Below are 20,104 nucleotides of genomic sequence, written 5' to 3' on the forward strand. Positions count from 1 at the left end.
GATGAACGGTTCGGCTTACTGAATCTGTTTACTGCATGCGCCGAACCTATAATTTCCAATTCCAACCCTTTTGCTAGACACTAGTTCGGCTTATATGAAAGTTTCATAGTAAGCCGAACAACATCCTGAATAGCCCGGAAAAGAATCATTACTATTTCGGCTTACATATCCAAAATCGTATGTGCCGAACATAATTTTTTAATTTCTGGGTTGAAATATTGTTACTGGTTCGGCACATATGGAGAATATCGTATCAGCCGAAACCTCTTATGTTCAAGATTCGGCACATAATATGATTATCTTCTGAGCCGAACATGAATTTGTAAATTTTTGGGTTAAAATATTGTTCGTGGTTCGGCACATATTGAGGATATCGTATAAGCCGAAACCTCTTATGTTCAAGGTTCGGCACATAATATGATTATCGTCTGAGCCGAACATGAATTTGTTTATTTTTGGGTTAAAATATTGTTCGTGGTTCGGCACATATTGAGGATATCATATAAGCCGAAACCTGTAAATGTTTATAGTTCGGCACATAATGTGATTATCGAATGCGCCGAACCTTGTTATTATATTCCCTTTCTAGTGTTTAACCTTGTGATATTCTTTGTAGATCGTGTTTGGACCCATGGAAAATCAACCTGATCCAGTAGACATAATTCACGAGGATACCAAGGATCACTAAAACATGAAATTGAGGAACATCAACCTGATCGTGCTTGAGGAACACCAATACTGGATTACACCAATAATGATTTTTAAGGCTCGGCTTATAACTCAAATTATAGAAAAAGCCGAACCTGAAGGACCATTAAAAACAAAGTTCATCACCTAAAAGCAAAGGTGTTTGCAACACCATAAAAGTGTACTTAAAACTTAAGAAAAAGTGTACCATAAAAGTGTACCATAAAAGTGTACATAAAAGGGCGTTTAACCACGACCCCTCTTCTTAGTTGCACGACCACCTCTTCTTCCACCTTGGTCTTCATCTTCCGACGCATCATTACCGGGTTGGACGGTAGCACCACCTTGGCTTGTACCTTCAAACATGTATTCGGCGCAACATGATATCATATAAATAAGCCGATCTTATACACTTGTAAAATTTATGAAATTTCAACAATGATATTCGGCGCAACCCTAGTACTATCGAATAAGCCGAATCTAGACTTATGAATTGAAACATTTATTCGGCACAAAACTAATACAACCATACAAGCCGATCCTAAGCACATGCAAAAATTTTGAAATTCAAACAACAATTATTCGGCACAAAACTAATACTACCATACAAGCCGATCCTACGCACATGCAAAATTTCTGAAATTCAAAAAACATATTCGGCACAAAACTAACACCATCGAATAAGCCGATCCTAAATATAAGTCTCTGTGTCACTAAGTTCGGCTCAAAAAGGATTTCAGATATACGCCGAGCCGTTCATATGCACTTTCAGGGTTCAGTTTCAAGAACAGCTCGGCGCACATCTAAGATTTGTTTTGCGCCGAACCATACCCTGTAACCGCCGCAGAAACATGATTTTGACGAATTAAATCAATCAAACCAATCAAAAACATCAAATACGAGATGGGTTTGTAAAACTAACCTTCTTATTCTCATTTCTGGAGTTGGTTCTTCTTCAATCTCTTCTTCCGGTTGATTTGTGGTTGATTTTGAGTTTCTTCTTCACTCTCTAAATCTTCTTCTTCTTCAATGGGTTGTTCAATCGCTCGATTAGAACGAGATACTGGCTTACGGCGAACCATTATATAGATGAGTTTAATCGTCGACTAAATTTTCACGAATCGACGATTAAATTTCGGCGATGATACGATGAAAAAAAAAAGGAGAAGGTGGGTTCGGCTGTGGAGGATGAGGAAGAAGAAGAATGGGTTGAAACTGATTTTAGGTTTATGATTATAGATTTTTGTATTAAGGTTAGAGATAGATTAGTAATTTATAGGATTTAAGCGCATATAGGTAATTAAACCAGCCATAGGGTACTCCTTATAAGGTCACCCAAGTTAGGACTAGTCTTTTGTATGCCTTGAAAGTTTTTGGTATGCCCAATATCATGGTTCTAATTTTCATCTTAGCAGTTAGCAATATGATGACAGTACCAGGCCTCATGCAACCTAGTTCTCTAAATGAAGCTAGAGATGAGGCCCATCTTACTTTTTCATATGAAAAACAAGATAGAAGTGTTCTAGTGTAACGTTGGAAATTTGCAAGACTCATTTTGGAAGCCTTACCAAAACGGTAGGAATATCAACTCATTTTCCACAGCTTCTGATATTTAGAAGTGGGAAGTTAGTGATCGCGTTGAGGTCCAACGGCTCGTAGAGCTCGATCGGAGAAGAGCGGGTAGTGACCACATTTTGCTAGGAATTGACGTTCCGTTTTGGAAGAGAAATCGAGTTTTGATAATAAAGTTATTAATCTCCCAAATTTCACCCCAGAATTTTTGCCCGATCACCCTTTTGCGGAGTGTGTCTTCCATTTTTAGGAGCCTATCCGATTCGTCGACTGGGATTCCAGTCCAAGAAGCAACAGTGTGCTGCATATCAACTTCAGTTACAACAATAGGGCCAGTACCACCACCTTGTTTACCCTTGTCAAAGACATTTGTGATCTGGACCCTCAAGTCCATCTCTCTGTCTCTTAGCTCGCGGGCCTTTCCAAAGTCTTCGCCACGGAACGCCTCATTTCTCTCTTTTATTATTTGCCTGAGCTCTTTCTCAAGTTCTCTGGCTTCATCGGGAAGCTGCGCATTACGTATTTGAACTGAGAACCAGCTTCATGGAACAAGTCAATCGCTTTGTTAGGGAGGAAGCGGTCTCCAAAATAAGCACCTTCTAGCTAGGGAAATATGCAATGGATTTTGGAAACCAAACCAAAATGGATAGTGATTTCCAAGCTAGGAAAGAGTAATATCCACTTTAGATTATCACGCACCAGTTGAGGGCGTGATGGGCCACGGTCATGGGCCTAAAATTCCGTGTGTTACCCAAAGTTTCATATGCAAATGCTACAAAAATTGGCTTCGACATTGTGGTGAGACATTCTTGAAGTTGAAACATCCTTTATGGGAATCCAACGGTACTTCGGCAATCCTTCTAGTATTAGGAAATGTGTCAGAACTTCTAGCATCGGGATATGTTCCATCTATTTGTCACCCACACTTTTTTTATTTGCCATCCATTTTAGAATTTGTACAATAATTTTAGTTTTCACAAAATTGGTTAAAAATGCCAAAATCAACAATTCCTGGGTGAAAAGGACATTTAGATTTTGATACTGTGTAAATGGACAAAAATGTAAAAAATAGCCAGGATGTAAACAGTTTCATCCTACCCATTTTTAAATACCTTTTCTTATTTTAAATTTACATCAGGATGCATCCAGTTTCATCCTTGCTATTTTTTAAGTTTAAATCTGGATGAATCCAGTTTCATCCTTGCTATTTTTTTGGTGTCAATTTCACCCATAATAATTTTTACTCGTCCATTTGAAACATGTTTCAAAAATATTTGGACAAGTGACCCATTTTTCGTTTATTTTTCAGTTATATTTTTTCTTATTTACCACCTATAAAAAGTCAAATATAGATAGATTAATTGACATGCTGATGTTTATCTCCGCAATCAAACTCTTTAAAGCCTTTCTCAGATTTCTTTCATCCTCTCCCCTAAAATCTATGTTTATACTTCTTCTTCTATTTGTCGAATAACTCAATTCAAGCAGTTTGATCATAATAATAATGTGTACATAGGTGCAACTAAAAAGGAAAAATTCACCATAACTTCAATACAATCGTATGATTGATTCTTTATGGATCTATTTGTCAACAACAAACAAAATTAAAATTTTATTTCAATATCAAAAATAAGTATGATTGATTTATTTTTAAGAAAAAAAGAAGTGGGTTCACGGAGAATTCCATGAAATGGGTATGAGTGTAAATGATTTAACGGAAGAAGATAAGTCTTGATCGAGCAGGTATTAAGAACCCTTTTGACTTTGGTTGATGAAAGTTTCAATGAGATTTGGTTTACAAGTACAATTAATATTAAAATCGCAGAGAAAAGCAACGTTGTAGTGTGGGACTTCAATAATTCATAGTTGGAGAGAGAATAAGCGCGGTCTGGAGGCCATTTTCTTGCGACGTTGACCCCAGTCAAGGTTTTTCTTCTTCAGATTTCTGGTGTGTTTGTTCCTATTTTTTTCCCAGATTCTTCTTAGATCCAGGTTTACTGATTGGTATTTAACCTATTGTTAGTTCCTGTATCTCCTTTTTCGTCTGATTTAAGTTTTTTTTTCATGGATCCCCTTATACTTAGTGTTAAGGATTTTGATTTGATTTCTAGTTCTTTCAAAAGTGTTAATGATGCTCATATGAACAATGGGTTTTAGAATTTGGACCTATTGATTGGTCTTCGTGCTTTGGAAAAGATCAAACATAGAAGATTATGGGTGAACCTATGGAGTTTCGGGCTTATATTGTTGTTGATGGTGAAAGGGTAATGGTTGTTGAGGATAATGATGTGTTGCTGGTGTTTTTCAAAGATGTGAGAGTTTAGTTGTTGGATGTTTTGTTGGTCATCATCTTCCATTCTTTCTGGTTAAATGTTTTGTTCAAAAAGCCTGAAAGCTTAAGGGTGCTTTTGAGGTCATGGCAATTTTGTGTTTGTTTTTGAATTTATTAATGAAAAATTCATCTCAGCTGGTTCTCAGAATAATGAGGATATAATTTCTGGCAGTAATTCTATTGAAGATGAAATTTTGGATAGCAATATTACTAATGTGGTTGATGGTTCAGTGAAAGAAAGAGTGGTGCAGTTCTCTAAAGGGGTTCAGTTGGTTAATATTAGTTCATCTAGGTTGGTAGATGTTCATGTATCTATGGAAAATAATTTAAAGTTTTATCTAAAGAAGTTGTGGGGTCTTGTAGCGACTCGACCCTCCACAGATACTTCCCCCACTTAGCCACTGCGGTTATCTGGAAGTGTAGGCTTTTCAATGGGCATCGCTGCCGTAATCCAGCAACAACTTCCCGGGATGTCACTCATCCCTGGATTACTCCTGCCCGAGCACGCTTTACTACATAGTTTTCTAACAACTCTGGAGATAATTTTGCTGAAAAGGCCTCGGTGTTAGGAAATGATAAACCATTACTTATATTCCATTCGGTCAACCACTGCCGAATATTGGAGTATTACAATACCACCACCTTAAATTGGAGCTGTCCTCGGCTCGTGAATAAATTCAATCCCATATCTCTGACGTTACCTACCCCTCATGAGACAAGCACCTTTAGCAACCCCGTCCAGTGTACCTTCCCACCCTCGGCAGGTAGACCGTCGTCGGCTCTGATACCGTTTGTAACGACCCGACCCTCCACCGATACTTTCCTAACTTAGCAACTGCGGTTATCCGGTAGTGTGGGATTTTCAACTGGCATCGATGCGGTAATCCAGTAGCAACTTCCCAGGAGGTCACACATCCCTGGATTACTCCCGCCCAAGCACGCTTTACTACATAGTTTTCTACCAACTCTGGAGCCAATTGTGCTGAAAAGGCCTCGGTGTTAGGAAATGACAAACCATTACTTATATTTTGTTCGGCCAACCACTTCCGAATATCGGGGTATTACAGGTCTTTAGCAAGCAATAATTTTGTACCTGACGACATTCTTAAGGACTATACTGAAGTACATGCCCCTGCTGCTAACTCAATTAAGGATGTAAACATGTCTTCTGGTGGTGTAGTTTCTATCGAGGAATGAGCTAGTGGTGTGGGATTTCACTTTAATCACAATCCATATAGTCCGAAAGAAATTAAGAATCCTCTTAAAGTTGCTGACTATAAGAAATCTGGAAAGGGTACTAGGAAGATCCATCATATTAATGTTATCAATGATTAAGTTTGGTTGTTGGAATTCTAGGGACCTTAATGTTCCTCTTAAACAAAGAGAGCTTAGTAGTTATATAAGTGATATAAATCTTTCCCTTGTTGATTTAGTTGAGATGCTTATGCAGTTCAATTAATAGTGATAAAATAAAAAGGAGTATATGTCCCTCTTGGAGTTTTCCAAATAATTATGCTCATAATAATTCTGGTAAAATATGGATTTGCTGGAACCCTAAAATTATGAAGGTTTCCATTATTCAGTCCTCAGCACAAATTATATTTTTTTTGATGTTTTTCTTCCCAAAAATAAAAGACCCATAGTTTTCTTTGTTTATGGTGATAATGATGCTCTTGTTAGAAGGTCCTTATGGGCTGAGTTAGAAGCTTTTGCTCTTTTAATAAATCTTCCTGGATTAATCTAGGAAACTTCAATTTCATTTTAGAAGTTAGTGATAAAATTAGTAGTTCTGTTATTTAAGCTTCTCAATTTTCTGATTTTTGGAATTGTACTCGAAATGCTCAATTTTTTTATCTCTCTTTCACTGGTTTTCGTTATACTTAGTGCAACTGTGATGATGATAGAGTTGTGTATCTAAATTGGACAGAATCTTCGTTAATTCTGAATGGCTCGTTGAATCTCAATATTCTATAGCAGATTTTAACCCTGGGTGTTTCAGATCATAGTCCTAGTGTTGTCACTTGTTATGTATGTAGGTTTCATGGCCCCACTCCTTTCAGGTTTTGTAATTTTCTCTCTGAACACCCTGATTTCTTAAATATTCTCAGACAAAAATGGTGTACTTCGAGGTAATCCCATGGTTGTGATTGTTACTAAGTTTAAGAAAGTTAAAAAGAGGTTGATTGATATGAGGAAAACAAAATATGGAAAAATAAATCTTTGGATGCTAAAATGACTATGCCTGATCTTTAAGTTCAGGTACAAGTTAATCCTCTCTGTAGTGTGACTTCTAATCATGAAAGAGAAGTTGTTATTGCTTATGCTAAACTGTCCATGCCTCCCTCGTTAAGCAAAAATTTAAAGTGAAATGGATGGATACTAGTGTCTCAAATGTCAGGTTTTTTCACAATTCAATCAAAGAAAGAAGGTCTAGAAACAATATCCTTTCCCTTCTTTCTAGTTTTGGTGAAAAACTTGAAGACGACAAGGCTATTGTTGCTGATTGTATAAGGTTTTATGAAAAACTGTTTAATTACTTGTCAGAGCATTGTTCGGTTGAATCCACAAGTTTTATCTCAAGCTCGTTTTCAATGTTAGATGATCAAAACTATATCTTGATTTTTAGTCCACTAAGTCAAGTTTCGTATATGTTAGCATTATAGTTGAATATCAGAGATCACCTTTGAAGACTGAAGATCGAAGAAGACATTTGGAGAAATTTTGTATCAGGTATATGAAGACTGAACCATTCTATTTTACTCACTATATCATCATTTTATCTATTGAGACTATATCGTATGACTTATAGTATAATCCCGAAGAATATGTTTCGAGTCAAGCTTTCCTTGTGAAAAATCTTGAAATATGATTTAGCGATTATATATTCAAAGGTCCTTTACAATATTAGTTCTATGAATTGTTTTTTGGATCAATTGTAAATTTTCCATACAAATAATATATCACTTGGGAATGTTTCAAACATCTTAAGAGAGAAACATGAACTTACCGAAATTTCTACTCAGGATAGGTTGAGGAACCAGTTCGCAAACCATAGATATCTGAGATACAGAAATACATGAAGGTTGGCGAACCAATTCGAAAACCGCAAGTTCAGTTGGAAACAGTTCGCGAGCTCGGTTAGCGAACCGTGGTGAACTGATTTTTTATAAGTTGGATAAATAGGCTAGCATTTGGAGAACCCAGTTCACGAACCGTGGTAAACTAAGTTCGGTAGTCTAGTAGGGTTGACGAACCCGATTCATGAACCGTATCACCCTGACTCGTGAACAATCCCTACGGTTGGCAAACCGTTGTACCAACTGTCTCGACAATGTTTAAAATATGAAAAAGACTTATTATTTTAATATGTTTAGAAATGCTAGAACTATCTTAAACACTTATAAAACCTCATTGATTACTTAAAAACTTATGTGTTTCTATTATGATTAATTTCTTAGGTGTTTAAATGAACAACAAATAGCTTTTAATTCTTTAGATAACTTGCCAAACCGAACAGTCATTATACATGGTTCTCTAACCAAACCTATGTGTACGGTCTTCTATTGTATTTTGAAGACCTAAAGTATTTTGCTTAATTATCAAGTTATCTTAGCTTGATATTTAAGCTAACCCTGGTCTTTGAAAACTATAAATAGAGCATCTCTGTCAACTGGAAAAATAATCCTTGACACTTTGTGTCCTAGTTGATTCTAGAGTCGTCCTTTATTGACCTAGTGTTAGAGCATTTCTCGGCCGAACTCGCAAGTGTTGCTATCTCAAGTTTGTTTGTCAAGTTTAGTTGATCAAAACTATATACTTGTGTTAGAGCATTGCTCGGTCGAACTCGCATGCGTTGCTATCTCAAGCATGTTTCTCAATGTTAGTGATCAAAACTATAAGTCTTGATTTCTAGTCTACTATAGCTAAGTCTCAGACTAGGATACAAAGTGTAATTGAGCACAAGGACTTCATGGCGATTCATCATACAAGAAGAAGAAATACTCAAGGAACCGGTGGAACTTCTCGACAAATAGGTATGTGAAGACTTGAACTTATCTGTCACTCAAAAGTCTATCTACTCTATCTCCTACTTCTTGAGACAAAAATTTGTATGCTATATCTAGACTTAGATTATAAACATTTGGTATTTCGAGTCGAGTATACCTCGCCTATCTATATCTCGAAATATGTGTTGGTAAGCGTTTCGCGTCGACCATGTTTATCTTTACCTAGTGATGAAAGTCATAATATGTTTCAATCACTTTGAAAATTTCTTTGACGAGAAATGATGTAACAACTATATAACGTCCTCTAAGAATGTTTCAATGGTTGGAATGAGAGTTTAGATTAAATAACCAATGATGGACATAAGTATTGTTGTGGAAACACATATGTGCATAAGTCTTATCCCTTGAACCAACGTTTGCGAACTTTGTTGATCAAGAGAAACCGGAAGAATGGCTTGTTGCCAAGTCCGCGAACTGCCGAAATTCTCATCCCGAGAAATTCTGCTGGAGTTGACAAACTTGTTGCGTGAGTACTAGTCCGTTAACCCAGTCCGCGAACCGGCGGAAAGTCTTTGCCGAGATTTTCTGCTGGAGTTTGTAGACTCTGCCAGGTTGCTTAAGTCCGCGAACCTAGTGTGCGAACTTAAGAAGATTATATATCTGAAGATGATTTCTGAACTTAAACTTATGAAGACTAAGGAATGCAATTTGTAAACCTTGGTTATAAAGTTATGAACCGATTCGAGTGAATCAAATCATCTTTGCTTCAATTGTGTCTTGTGTAGTACATAAGATTTCCTTGCAATTGGACAACTCTCTAACAAGTTCAATTGAGTCATTTGAACTAGTTATGGTGAAGAAGAATATGGTTGGTATAAAAATGCTCATATGGCTAACCTTTTGGTTAACTATTGTTGAACCAAAAATGTACACGTTTGGGTACGGTTAACAAACCTAGAAGCGTACATTTCATTTGTGTATAACAAGATAAGTTTTCGATCTAACGGTTGAGAAATATTAGCTTGAATCTAAATCAGGTTTTCATCTAACGGTGGATATTGTTTGCTTTGTGACCAAGGCGAAACCCTGATTTGAAAGACTATATAAAGGGACATCTAACAACTCTGCAAAACTAATCCCCACACTTCACGTGTGATACTAGTTTGCGTGCTAGAGTCGTTTATCCTTTAGCCTTTGGCTTTATTTTTCTAAAACCAGGTTAACAACGTAAAGACTTCATTGAGATTGTGAAGCCAGACCGATACTACTTTTATCATAGTTGTGTGATCTGATCTTGCATCTTCTATCGTACGAGTACAATCAGATTGATTGTCTTGAGATTAATATCTTCGATAGGCAAGATATAAAAAGTAGTCACAAACATCTTCGTCTCATTGTTTCTGATTCCGCAACATCTTGTTTCGCTACCATACAATTAAGATTGTTGTGAGGTGATTGATTTATCTAGGTTGTTCTTCGGGAATATAAGACCGGATTATCAATTGGTTCCTATTCACCTTGATTATTATCAAAAGATGGAACAAAAACTTTAGGGTTTTCTGTGGGAGACAGATTGATCCTTTGATAGACTTGTCTGTGTGAGACAGATTTGTTTATTGTCAAAGCCTGCGATTTTTTGTCATAGCAACTCTTAGTTGTGGGTGAGATCAGCTAAGGGAATCAAGTGCACAGTATCCTGCTGGGATCAGAGGCGTATGGAGTACAACTGTACCTTGGATCAGTGGGAGACTGATTGGGGTTCAACTACAGTCCAGTCCGAAGTTAGATTGGAGTAGGCTAGTATCTGTAGCGGCTTAATACAGTGTGTGTTCAATCTGGACTAGGTCCCGGGATTTTTTTGCATTTTCGGTTTCCTCGTTAACAAAATTTCTGGTGTTTGTGTTATTTCAGTTTCAGCATTATATTGTTTTATCTTTATAATTGAAATAATACAGGTTGTGTGTTAGATCATCAATTAGAGTAATCCAACCTTTGGTTGTTGATTGTCATTGATTGATCCTTAGATATTGGTCTTTGGTACCATCCAAGTTATTCCTTGTATTTGATTAGTACTCGCAGTTTCTGTTTGAGGAAATCAAATCAAGAGAGAGAGATATAAACTCGTTGATGTACTTTTAATTGATCGAGTCTTGTTGATTCTCTTAAAAGTATATTCGAGTGTGTCCATACAGATTGCCTTAGAGAAATATTGGGTGGTGTTGTTAGACCCCCGCTTTTTCAATTGGTATCAGAGCAGGAAAACACGTTCAAGACCTTAAAAGTCTGTGTTTGTATCGATCTGACTCTATGGACAGAGGTGCTATCTCTATTAACGTACCACCAGTCTTCGATGGCTCTAATTACTTATAGTGGAAAATTGCTATGCGAGCTTTTCTTCAAGCGCGTGATTTTAAATCATTGGTATATGTTGTTAATGGATACGATGCTCCCGTTGTGGCAGTTGGAGATGTAAACATTGCCAAGAATATTGGTGAATATAATCCTGTCGAGATACTTGCTGCAAAGAAAATTTCCAACGATTTGAATACCATCGTACATGCCATTACCCCAAATCTTCAGCACCATGTGTCAAATTGCACTAGGTCTAAAGATGCTTGGGATATCTTGGAAACCGTATTTGAAGGAAACTTCAGTGAAAAGGAAGCTAGGCTTCAAAACCTTAATTCCGACTGGGAGAACCTTTGTATGGCAGATGAAGATACGTTTGATGAGTTTAATCACAGAGTGTCTGAAATTGTTAATGCATCTTTTGCATAGGGTATGACTATTCCTGAAAAGGAAATTGTGATAAAAATTCTCAGATCACTGCCATTTAGATACGAGTCTAAGAAGCATGCCATCGTTGAGGGAAATAACCTTGATAATCTTTCCAGAAATACATTGGTTGGAAAGCTAAAGATCTTTGATCATGAGCATACATCCAAAATCGGAAAGGATGTTTCCTTTAAAGCACAGAAGAACACTAAGTTACTTGATAAAAGTAAAAGTGTTTATGTCTCTGAGGATGATCAGTCTGAGGGTGATTTTTCGAATGAATATCTTGAGAAATCAGTCTCCTTGATCACAACATAGGGATCTTCTATTGAAGAGAAGTAAACGGTTTTCAAGAGAAAACCCTAGGTCGTCAGATAAACCTCACAATCGCGTTCCTCCTAAAAACAGGGATTTTGACGAGGCTGATGACGAGGATATGCCACTATGCTTTAAGTGTAAAGGTTTTGGTCATTTTGCAAACGAGTGCCCAAATCGTAGAAAATACACTGGGAACAAAGGTCTTGCTGTAACACTTGATGAGATGTCTGAAATCTATGATTCTGATGAAGATAGGAAATCAAGTGTTGGTATTTTATGTGAAAACATTGATTTTGATAATTGTAGCAACACATATATCAACCTTGATGGTTTCGGTGAAGAAGTGAATCCAATCAAGCTGGAAGAATCAATTAACCGATCCTTTGGAAACTCTGGTTGTAATGTTTCAGGATCTACTATGTGTCTGGCTGCTTTCGCACCACAGATGCCTGAATACTGTCCAAGTTTGACGTGCTCGTTTTGTTCTCAGAAGGGTCATGAACTATCAAGATGTTACAAGTACAAACATCAAGTTAGGCACGCCAACAAACTTCAACGAAGATCAAATCGATTGGCAATGAAGCTTAAACTTTCTCAGAAGGCTGCTGAGGTATGTAGGATTTTATCTTCGTCTAAGAAGTTGGTTTCCAAAGACAAAATAAGACCATTAGAGAAGAAGGTATGGTCAAATCGCTTTGATAGACAGAAGTCTGAGGATTCCTCTCAAGAGGAAAATGGTGGACAAATTGTTGTTCACCACAACACAAATTAATTGTGTTGTTTGGTAAATCTTGTCTCATGTGCCTGATCAAAAAGAGATAAGATTGTGTACCGCTCAGGCTTTAGGAAAAAAAAATTTCTTAGGATTGTTTTTCCTGTCTATCAAATAAAGTAAAGGGTTATTATCGACAATTCTACTCTTTATAGGGTTTAGAATTGGGCGTCCACGAACCTTTTTAAAGGTTGCGAACCCTACATTTCTTTTTCCTCTCTGATATCTTTTATATCTTAAGACTGCTTGATGAGATTGTGGATTCCACTCACAAAAACCAGTTGTTTATAACTGTTCGCTAAGCATCATGTCTTTGGATGGAAAATATGTCAATATGATTGTTAAGTTATCAATCAAGGAAAAAGAGAAATCTCTAGTAACTCCTTCCTTGAAAAGAAAGAGGAGGAATACAAGAAAGCCAAGGGTTGTCCCTTCTAACTCTTAGAAGTTTTCCGATGTTCTTGATGAGTTAAAGGAAGTAAGAAAGGAGATTAGTGAAATAAAGGCTTGCGTTTTAAGATCTTTGGAAATTCAAAAGGCCTTGGTTCGATATCATCAGCCAAGACGGTTTGTTGGTATTGACTCCTTCCTCCACGAACCTTATATTCCGATGGTTGTTGACGACAATGAGTTCGGGAATGATAAGGAATTTCTCAAAGATATTGTTTCCTAGTATGTCTTCTTTTTGGTTTAGTTGGAAGAATAACTAGTGCTTTAATAGCAATGATTGTGACTACACATAGCAATTATTTTTCATCTTCTTGTTCTTTTTTAGGTTTATTGGTTTAAATTTTAAAAATATTTGGAGGATGATTGTTTGCTGTATTTAATCTTTATGATTTGTTATATTACAATTTGTTATGAGATATTTGTGTTTACGTCCGTGAACTATGTTGTCCCATATTTTGTCAAAAGTAAAGTCGTTCATGATCGGTACTCATGTATTGATTTAAGGATAAATAGATTTTTGACATATACAAAAGTTAAGCCTATATTGTCAATTCTTTGATGGAAGATAGGTTAAACTCTTTTGTGTTCAAGGATTATGTCTATTAAATATCGTTATGCAAATAGTGATCGAAGATAGAATGAATCCTTGTGTATTCCACAGTATTGATCTTCACTAATCCATATTTTATGTAATATTGTGAGGCTCTGTAATGTGTCTTATGTTGAGCACGATACAACCAAGTTGATTAATTTTTTATTAGCTTTGTTGGTTGTTCCGTAAGGTACTTTATGTTGAGCATTCTTGAACTAAATTAATCATCTTGTTTGGTTATTTAGTTATTGCTCCATAAGTCTTTTTATGTCGAGCAAAACAAATGAAAATTAAATTGATTACTTTTGTAATTAGTTTGGTTGTGTATTCCAATTAGATTATTTATGGGTTCTCTTGTAATTAATCTAGTTGAGTATTTTCATACTCCGTAAGATTCCTCTTATGTTGACTATATGAACGACTATCCTATTCATTTTCTAATAGTTACGTTAGTCGTATGCTCCGTAAGTTCTCTTATGTCGAGCATAATCAATTAATTTGATCACTTGTGTGTTTAATTTGATTGCGTATTCTGATTAAATTAATCATGGGTTTACTTGTGATTAATTTGATTGAGTTTTTGGATATAGAAAATCATTCTCATGGTTTTTGGTGTCCAATGAAAATCCTTCTTTTCTTTTGAAATTAAGGTCGCTCTTGTTGTTCCCTTGGGAATGACATCAAATGGGGGAGAGTTCTTTTGAACTTGTGCTTAATGGTCATATCTTGAGGGGTGTGCGGCTGTGGAATTTTAAAGGGGTTATCTTGTATCTTTAAACTCCTTGATGAATGCTATTAGCTTCGGCTATATGATTGCATCTATATTAGATGGTATGTATTTTCTTTTAGTCATGAAATGTCTCTTACGATCCCGTTCTTGTACCTTTGAAAATTTTATTGACAAAAGGGGGGAGAATTAATATGTAGTTCACACTACAAATACATATGGTTTTCGGATCATTGTGTAAGGGGGAGTGGTTTCCATGTGAGATGGAGTATTGACTAAGGGGGAGTGATACATATCACCATAGTATTATTGTTGAAGTTGTGATACAATTGGACTTTGACACTGTGTAATAATACTATGACACTGTATAACAATGATCGATACCGATGCTCTCTCATTGTTATAGCTACGGATCTTCAACAACGGTGATGCTAAACTTACAACCTTTGGGATCATTGGAGTACTTGGAAGTGACGAAGATTTCGAGGAATGTTGAAGATTAGACATGTGGAATAGGATCTAATAAATTTTCTTTATCTTTTTTGTATTCCATATGTATTGATAGTTTTGTCAATAAAATTGACAAAGGGGGAGATTGTTAGAGCATTGCTCGGTCGAACTCGCATGCTTTTCTATCTCAAGCATGTTTGTCAATGTTAGTGATCAAAACTATAAGTCTTGATTTCTAGTCTACTATAGCCAAGTCTCGGACTAGGATAGAAAGTATAGTTGAGCTCAAGGACTTCATGGCGATTCATCATACAAGAAGAAGAACTACTCAAGGAACCAGTGGAACTTCTCGACAAAAAGGTATGTGAAGACTTGAACTTATCTGTCACTCAAAAGTCTATCTACTTTATCTCCTACTTCTTGAGAAAAAGGTCGTATGTTATATATAGACTTAGATTATACACATTTGGTATTTCGAGCCGAGTATACCTTGCCTATCTATATCTCGAAATATGTGTTGGTAAGCGTTTCGCTTCGACCATGTTTATCTTTACCTAGTGACGAAAGTCATGATATATTTCAATCACTTTGAAAATTGCTTTGACGAGAAATGGTGTAACAATTATATAACGTCCTCTAAGAATGTTTCAATGGTTGGAATGAGAGTTTAGATTACATAACCAATGATGGACATAAGTATTGTTGTGGAAACACATATGTGCATAAGTCTTATCCCTTGAACCAAAGTTTGTGAACTTTGTTGATCAAGAGAAACCGGAAGAATGGCTTGTTGCCAAGTCCGCGAACTCAGTCCGCGAACTTTCGAAATTCTCATCCCGAGAAATTCTGCTGGAGTTGACAAACTTGTTGTGTGAGCACTAGTCCGCGAACCGGCGAAAAGTCTTTGCCGAGATTTTCTGCTGGAGTTTGTAAACTCTGCCCGGTTGTTTAAGTCCGCGAACCTAGTGTGCGAACTTAAGAAGGTTATATATCTGAAGATGATTACTGAACTTAAACTTATGAAGACTAAGGAATGGAATTTGCAAACCATGGCTATAAAGTTCAAGGACTGATTCGAGTGAATCAAATCATCTTTGCTTCAATGTGTCTTGTGTAGTACATAAGATTTCCTTGCAATTGAACAACTCTCTAACTAGTTCAATTGAGTCATTTGAACTAGTTATGGTGAAGAAGAATATGGTTGGTATGAAATGCTCATATGGATAACCTTTTGGTTAACTATTGTTGAACCAACAATGTACACGTTTGGGTACGGTTAACAAAGCTAGAAGCGTGCATTTCATTTTTGTATAACAAGTTAAGTTTTCGATCTAATGGTTGAGAAATATTAGCTTGAATCTAAATCATGTTTTCATCTAACGGTGGATATTGTTTGCTTTGTGACCAAGGCGAAACCCTGATTTGAAAGACTATATAAGGGGACATCTAGCAACTCTGCAAAACTAATCCCAACACTTCACGTGTGATACTAGTTTGCGTGCTAGAGTCGTTTCTCCTTTAGCCTTTGGTTTTCTTCTTCTAAAACCAGGTTAACGACTTAAAGACTTCATTGGGATTGTGAAGCCAGACCGATACTACTTTTATCGTAGTTGTGTGATCTGATCTTGCATCTTCTAACGTACGAGTACAATCAGATTGATTGGCTTGAGATTAATATCTCTGATAGGCAAGATATAAAAAGTAGTCACAAACATCTTCGTCTCATTGTTTGTGATTCCGCAATATCTTGTTTCGCTACCATACGATTAAGATTGTTGTGAGGTGATTATCTTATCTAGGTTGTTCTTCGGGAATATAAGAACGGATTATCAATTGGTTCCTGTTCACCTTGATTATTATCAAAAGACGGAACAAAATCTTTAGGGTTTTCTGTGGGAGACAGATTGATCCTTTGATAGACTTGTCTATGTGAGACAGATTTGTTTATTGTCGAAGCTTGCGATTTTGGGTCGTAGAAACTCTTAGATGTAGGTGAAATCAGCTAAGGGAATCAAGTGCGTAGTATCCTGCTGGGATCAGAGGCATAGAGACTACAACTGTACCTTGGATCAGCGGGAGACTGATTGGGGTTCAACTAGAGTCCAGTCCGAAGTTAGCTTGGAGTAGGCTAGTGTCTGTAGTGGCTTAATACAGTGTGTGTTCAATATGGACTAGGTCCCGGGTTTTTTTGCATTTGCGGTTTCCTCGTTAACAAAATTTCTGGTGTCTGTGTTATTTCAGCTTCCGGATTATATTGTTTTATCTTTATAATTGAAATAATACAGGTTGTGCGTTAGATCATCGATTATAGTAATCCAACCTTTGGTTGTTGATTGTCATTGATTGGTCCTTGGATATTGGTCTTTGGTACCATCCAAGTTATTCCTTGTATTTGTTTAGTACTCGCAGTTTCTGTTTGAGGAAATCAAATCAAGAGAGAGAGATATAAACTCGTTGATGTACTTTTAATTGACTGAGTCTTGTTGATTCTCTTAAAAGTATATTCGAGTTTGTCCATACATATTTCTAAGCGAAATATTGGGTGGTGTTGTTAGACCCCCGCTTTTTCAACTTGATTTATAAACTACTTATAGCTATGTCTCAGATTAGGATAGAAGTGTGTAGTTGAGCATTATACTTCACGGCGTTCACCAATTGAAGAAGAAGATCTATCGAAGAGCTTGGAGGAACTTCATCAAAAAAGGTATGTGGAGACTAAAACTTATCTATAACTCAGAAATCTATTATATTTTATCTTCTAAAGAGACTAAGTCGTATAGCTATATAGACTTTTACATTATACACATTTGAAATTTCGAGCCGAGTTTATCTCTTTTATATATTTCTCAAAATACGTGTTGGAAGCTTTTTAACTTTAGCTAAACTTCATCATCTACTTGACGAATTTAGTTGGAGACAATTTATTTGTTGTAAACTAAATATTAAGTCAAGATGATCATGTGAAAATTACCTTGAACATCTTATATGATGTGTGTGAGATAATCATTTAATGTTAACTTGGGAAGTTTCGTATTGATCAATTAATCACTTGTAAATTACTTGAAGCTAGTGGTACATGTAAGATTACCGTTGTTATCTTTTAAGGATGTTTCAATGATGAAATGAGAGTTTTAGAACTACTACCAATGTCTGGATACAACGTAGTATGCGTACCTAGTATGCGAACTGTGAAGTTCTAGTTCAGGTCCAGAACTCTTGTTTGCGAACTGTGTTTGCGAATGGGTTTACCTGTGCAAGGTCCGGAATTGTGGTTTGCGAACACTGTTTGCGAACGGCTAGACTAGGCCTTATCCGGAACTATGGTTTGCGAACGTCATTTACGAACGGCTAGACTAGGCCAAGTCCGGAACTGTGGTTCGCGTACTCAGTTTGCGAACACAATGGTTAGGTTCTAAAATCGGTAAGTATGACAATTCATATTCATGAACTCAGGTTCGTTTGCGAACTCAGTTTGCGAACAAAAGTCCCTGGAACTTTAATGAAATAAGGTAAGCGAACTTGTTTTGCAAACCGTAGCATTATGTTCATGAATTGGTTCTTGTATAAGTACTTTGTACAATTACAAACCAAACCGAATATGTATCAAATGGTTCATATATATTTCTATGAAATTATGAACATTTGAACAACTCTTTTAAAACATATTTAGATTCATTTGATTATCTATCATGATTGATTGATCATCATATTTGATCTAGAAGTGTTGGATAAATATGGCCAAACTACAAGTGTTCATGTGTCTAACTTCGGTTAACTATTATTGAGCCAACGGTTATACACGTTTAGGTACGGTTCATCCATATCTAAATATAATTATATTTCATTTTTGTGTATCAGAATAATACCATCTAATGGTGGAGATTGATTGCTTAATTTCTAAGCAGTCTGACTTGAATCTTAAATCAGGAGTTCATCTAATATTTGCTTTGTTACTAAGCTATCTTAACTTTGATTATAAGCAACCGTGATTTGAAAGACTATATAAGGGAGAACTCTAACATCTGGGAAACCTAATCCCGACACTCTCATGTGTCCTAGTTGCAAACTATAGTAGATTCTCCATTAACCTAGGTTTTCCAAAACCATTATTAGGTTAACGACTTGAAGACTTCATTTGGGATTCGTGAAGCCAGATCCAACTGTTTTCTCTGCAGTTGCGTATTCTGATCTTACTTTTTCTATCGTGTTGATTTTAATCTTCTTTAAGATTTTCTCGATATTTATCTCTAATAGGTAAGATATAAAAAGTAATCATAACAGTTCTTCGTCTCAGACTCTTGTGATTCCGCAATAACTTCTTCTGCTAATCAGCTAGGTTATTGTGAGGTGACTAATATTTCTAGGATGCTCTTCGAGAGTATAAGACCGGATTATTAGTTGAGTTTCATGTACACCTTGATCTTTATCTAAAGACGGAAACAACAATTAAAATAGTTTGTCTATGGGAGACATATTTGTTTATATAAGTCTTCGACTTTGGGTCATAGCAACTCTTAGTTGTGGGTGAGATCAGCTAAAGTAACCAAGTGCGTAGAGTCCTGCTGGGATTCAAGAGGTGAAGGAACGCGATTGTGTCTTAATTGGTGTGAGACTTGGTTAGGGTTCAAATGTATTTTAGTCTGAAGTTAACTTATAGTAGGCTAGACTCTGTAGCGGGTTAATACAGTATGGTGTTCAAGTATGGACAAGGTCTCGGGGTTTTTTGAATTTGCGGTTTCCTCATTGACAAAATTTCTGGTGTCTGTGTTATTTCTTTGCCGCATTATATTTGTTTATATAATTGAAATATCACAAGTTGTGCATATTTCAATCATAGTTGATAAATCCGACCTTGTTTGTTGGATATGACTTGATTGACACCCGGACATTGGTCTTTGGTACCATCCGAATTATTCTCATAACAATCAATCTCACGGATTTTTATCTAGTTGATTTACTGATTGTATTGAGAAAGAGATAAATCTCTTTGATATCTTTCTTGATTGAGTCTCACTTTTAAGTTGGTGCTCTCGGAATTACATTGAATTTTAGTCCATACAGATTTCCGAACGAAATATTGGGTGTGGTTGTTATACCCGGCGTTTTCACTTAGGTTTCCTCTGTGAAACGTTATTAGGTGTACGACTAAAAGAATTTGTTTTGGGGATTCGTGAAGCCATGTCCGACTATCTTTACCTTGATAGTTCGTGAATCCTGATCTTTCTTTTCTTTATCGAGGTTTTTGTAATCTCTTTCAGGAAAGATAGATAGTAATCGCAAAGTTCTCTTCGTATCAGACTTTGTGATTCCTCAAGATAGATATTTAAAGACTGGTCTTAGTTGATCTTTCGAAGATTGTTCTTGAGAAGTGGTTAAGAATCTAGGTTGCTCTTCGGGATTCGTAAGTTCCAGATTTATGAGA

General features: G+C 36.3%; 1 pseudogene; it reads right to left on the reverse strand.

The window, feature by feature from the left end:
* Window positions 1-2,299: 2,299 nt before the first annotated feature.
* LOC113359129 lies at window positions 2,300-3,168 on the reverse strand (annotated as a pseudogene).
* Between the last annotated feature and the right edge of the window lie 16,936 nt (window positions 3,169-20,104).

Source organism: Papaver somniferum, chromosome 3 (assembly GCF_003573695.1).
Source record: "Papaver somniferum cultivar HN1 chromosome 3, ASM357369v1, whole genome shotgun sequence".
In the NCBI taxonomy this organism is placed as follows: domain Eukaryota; kingdom Viridiplantae; phylum Streptophyta; class Magnoliopsida; order Ranunculales; family Papaveraceae; genus Papaver; species Papaver somniferum.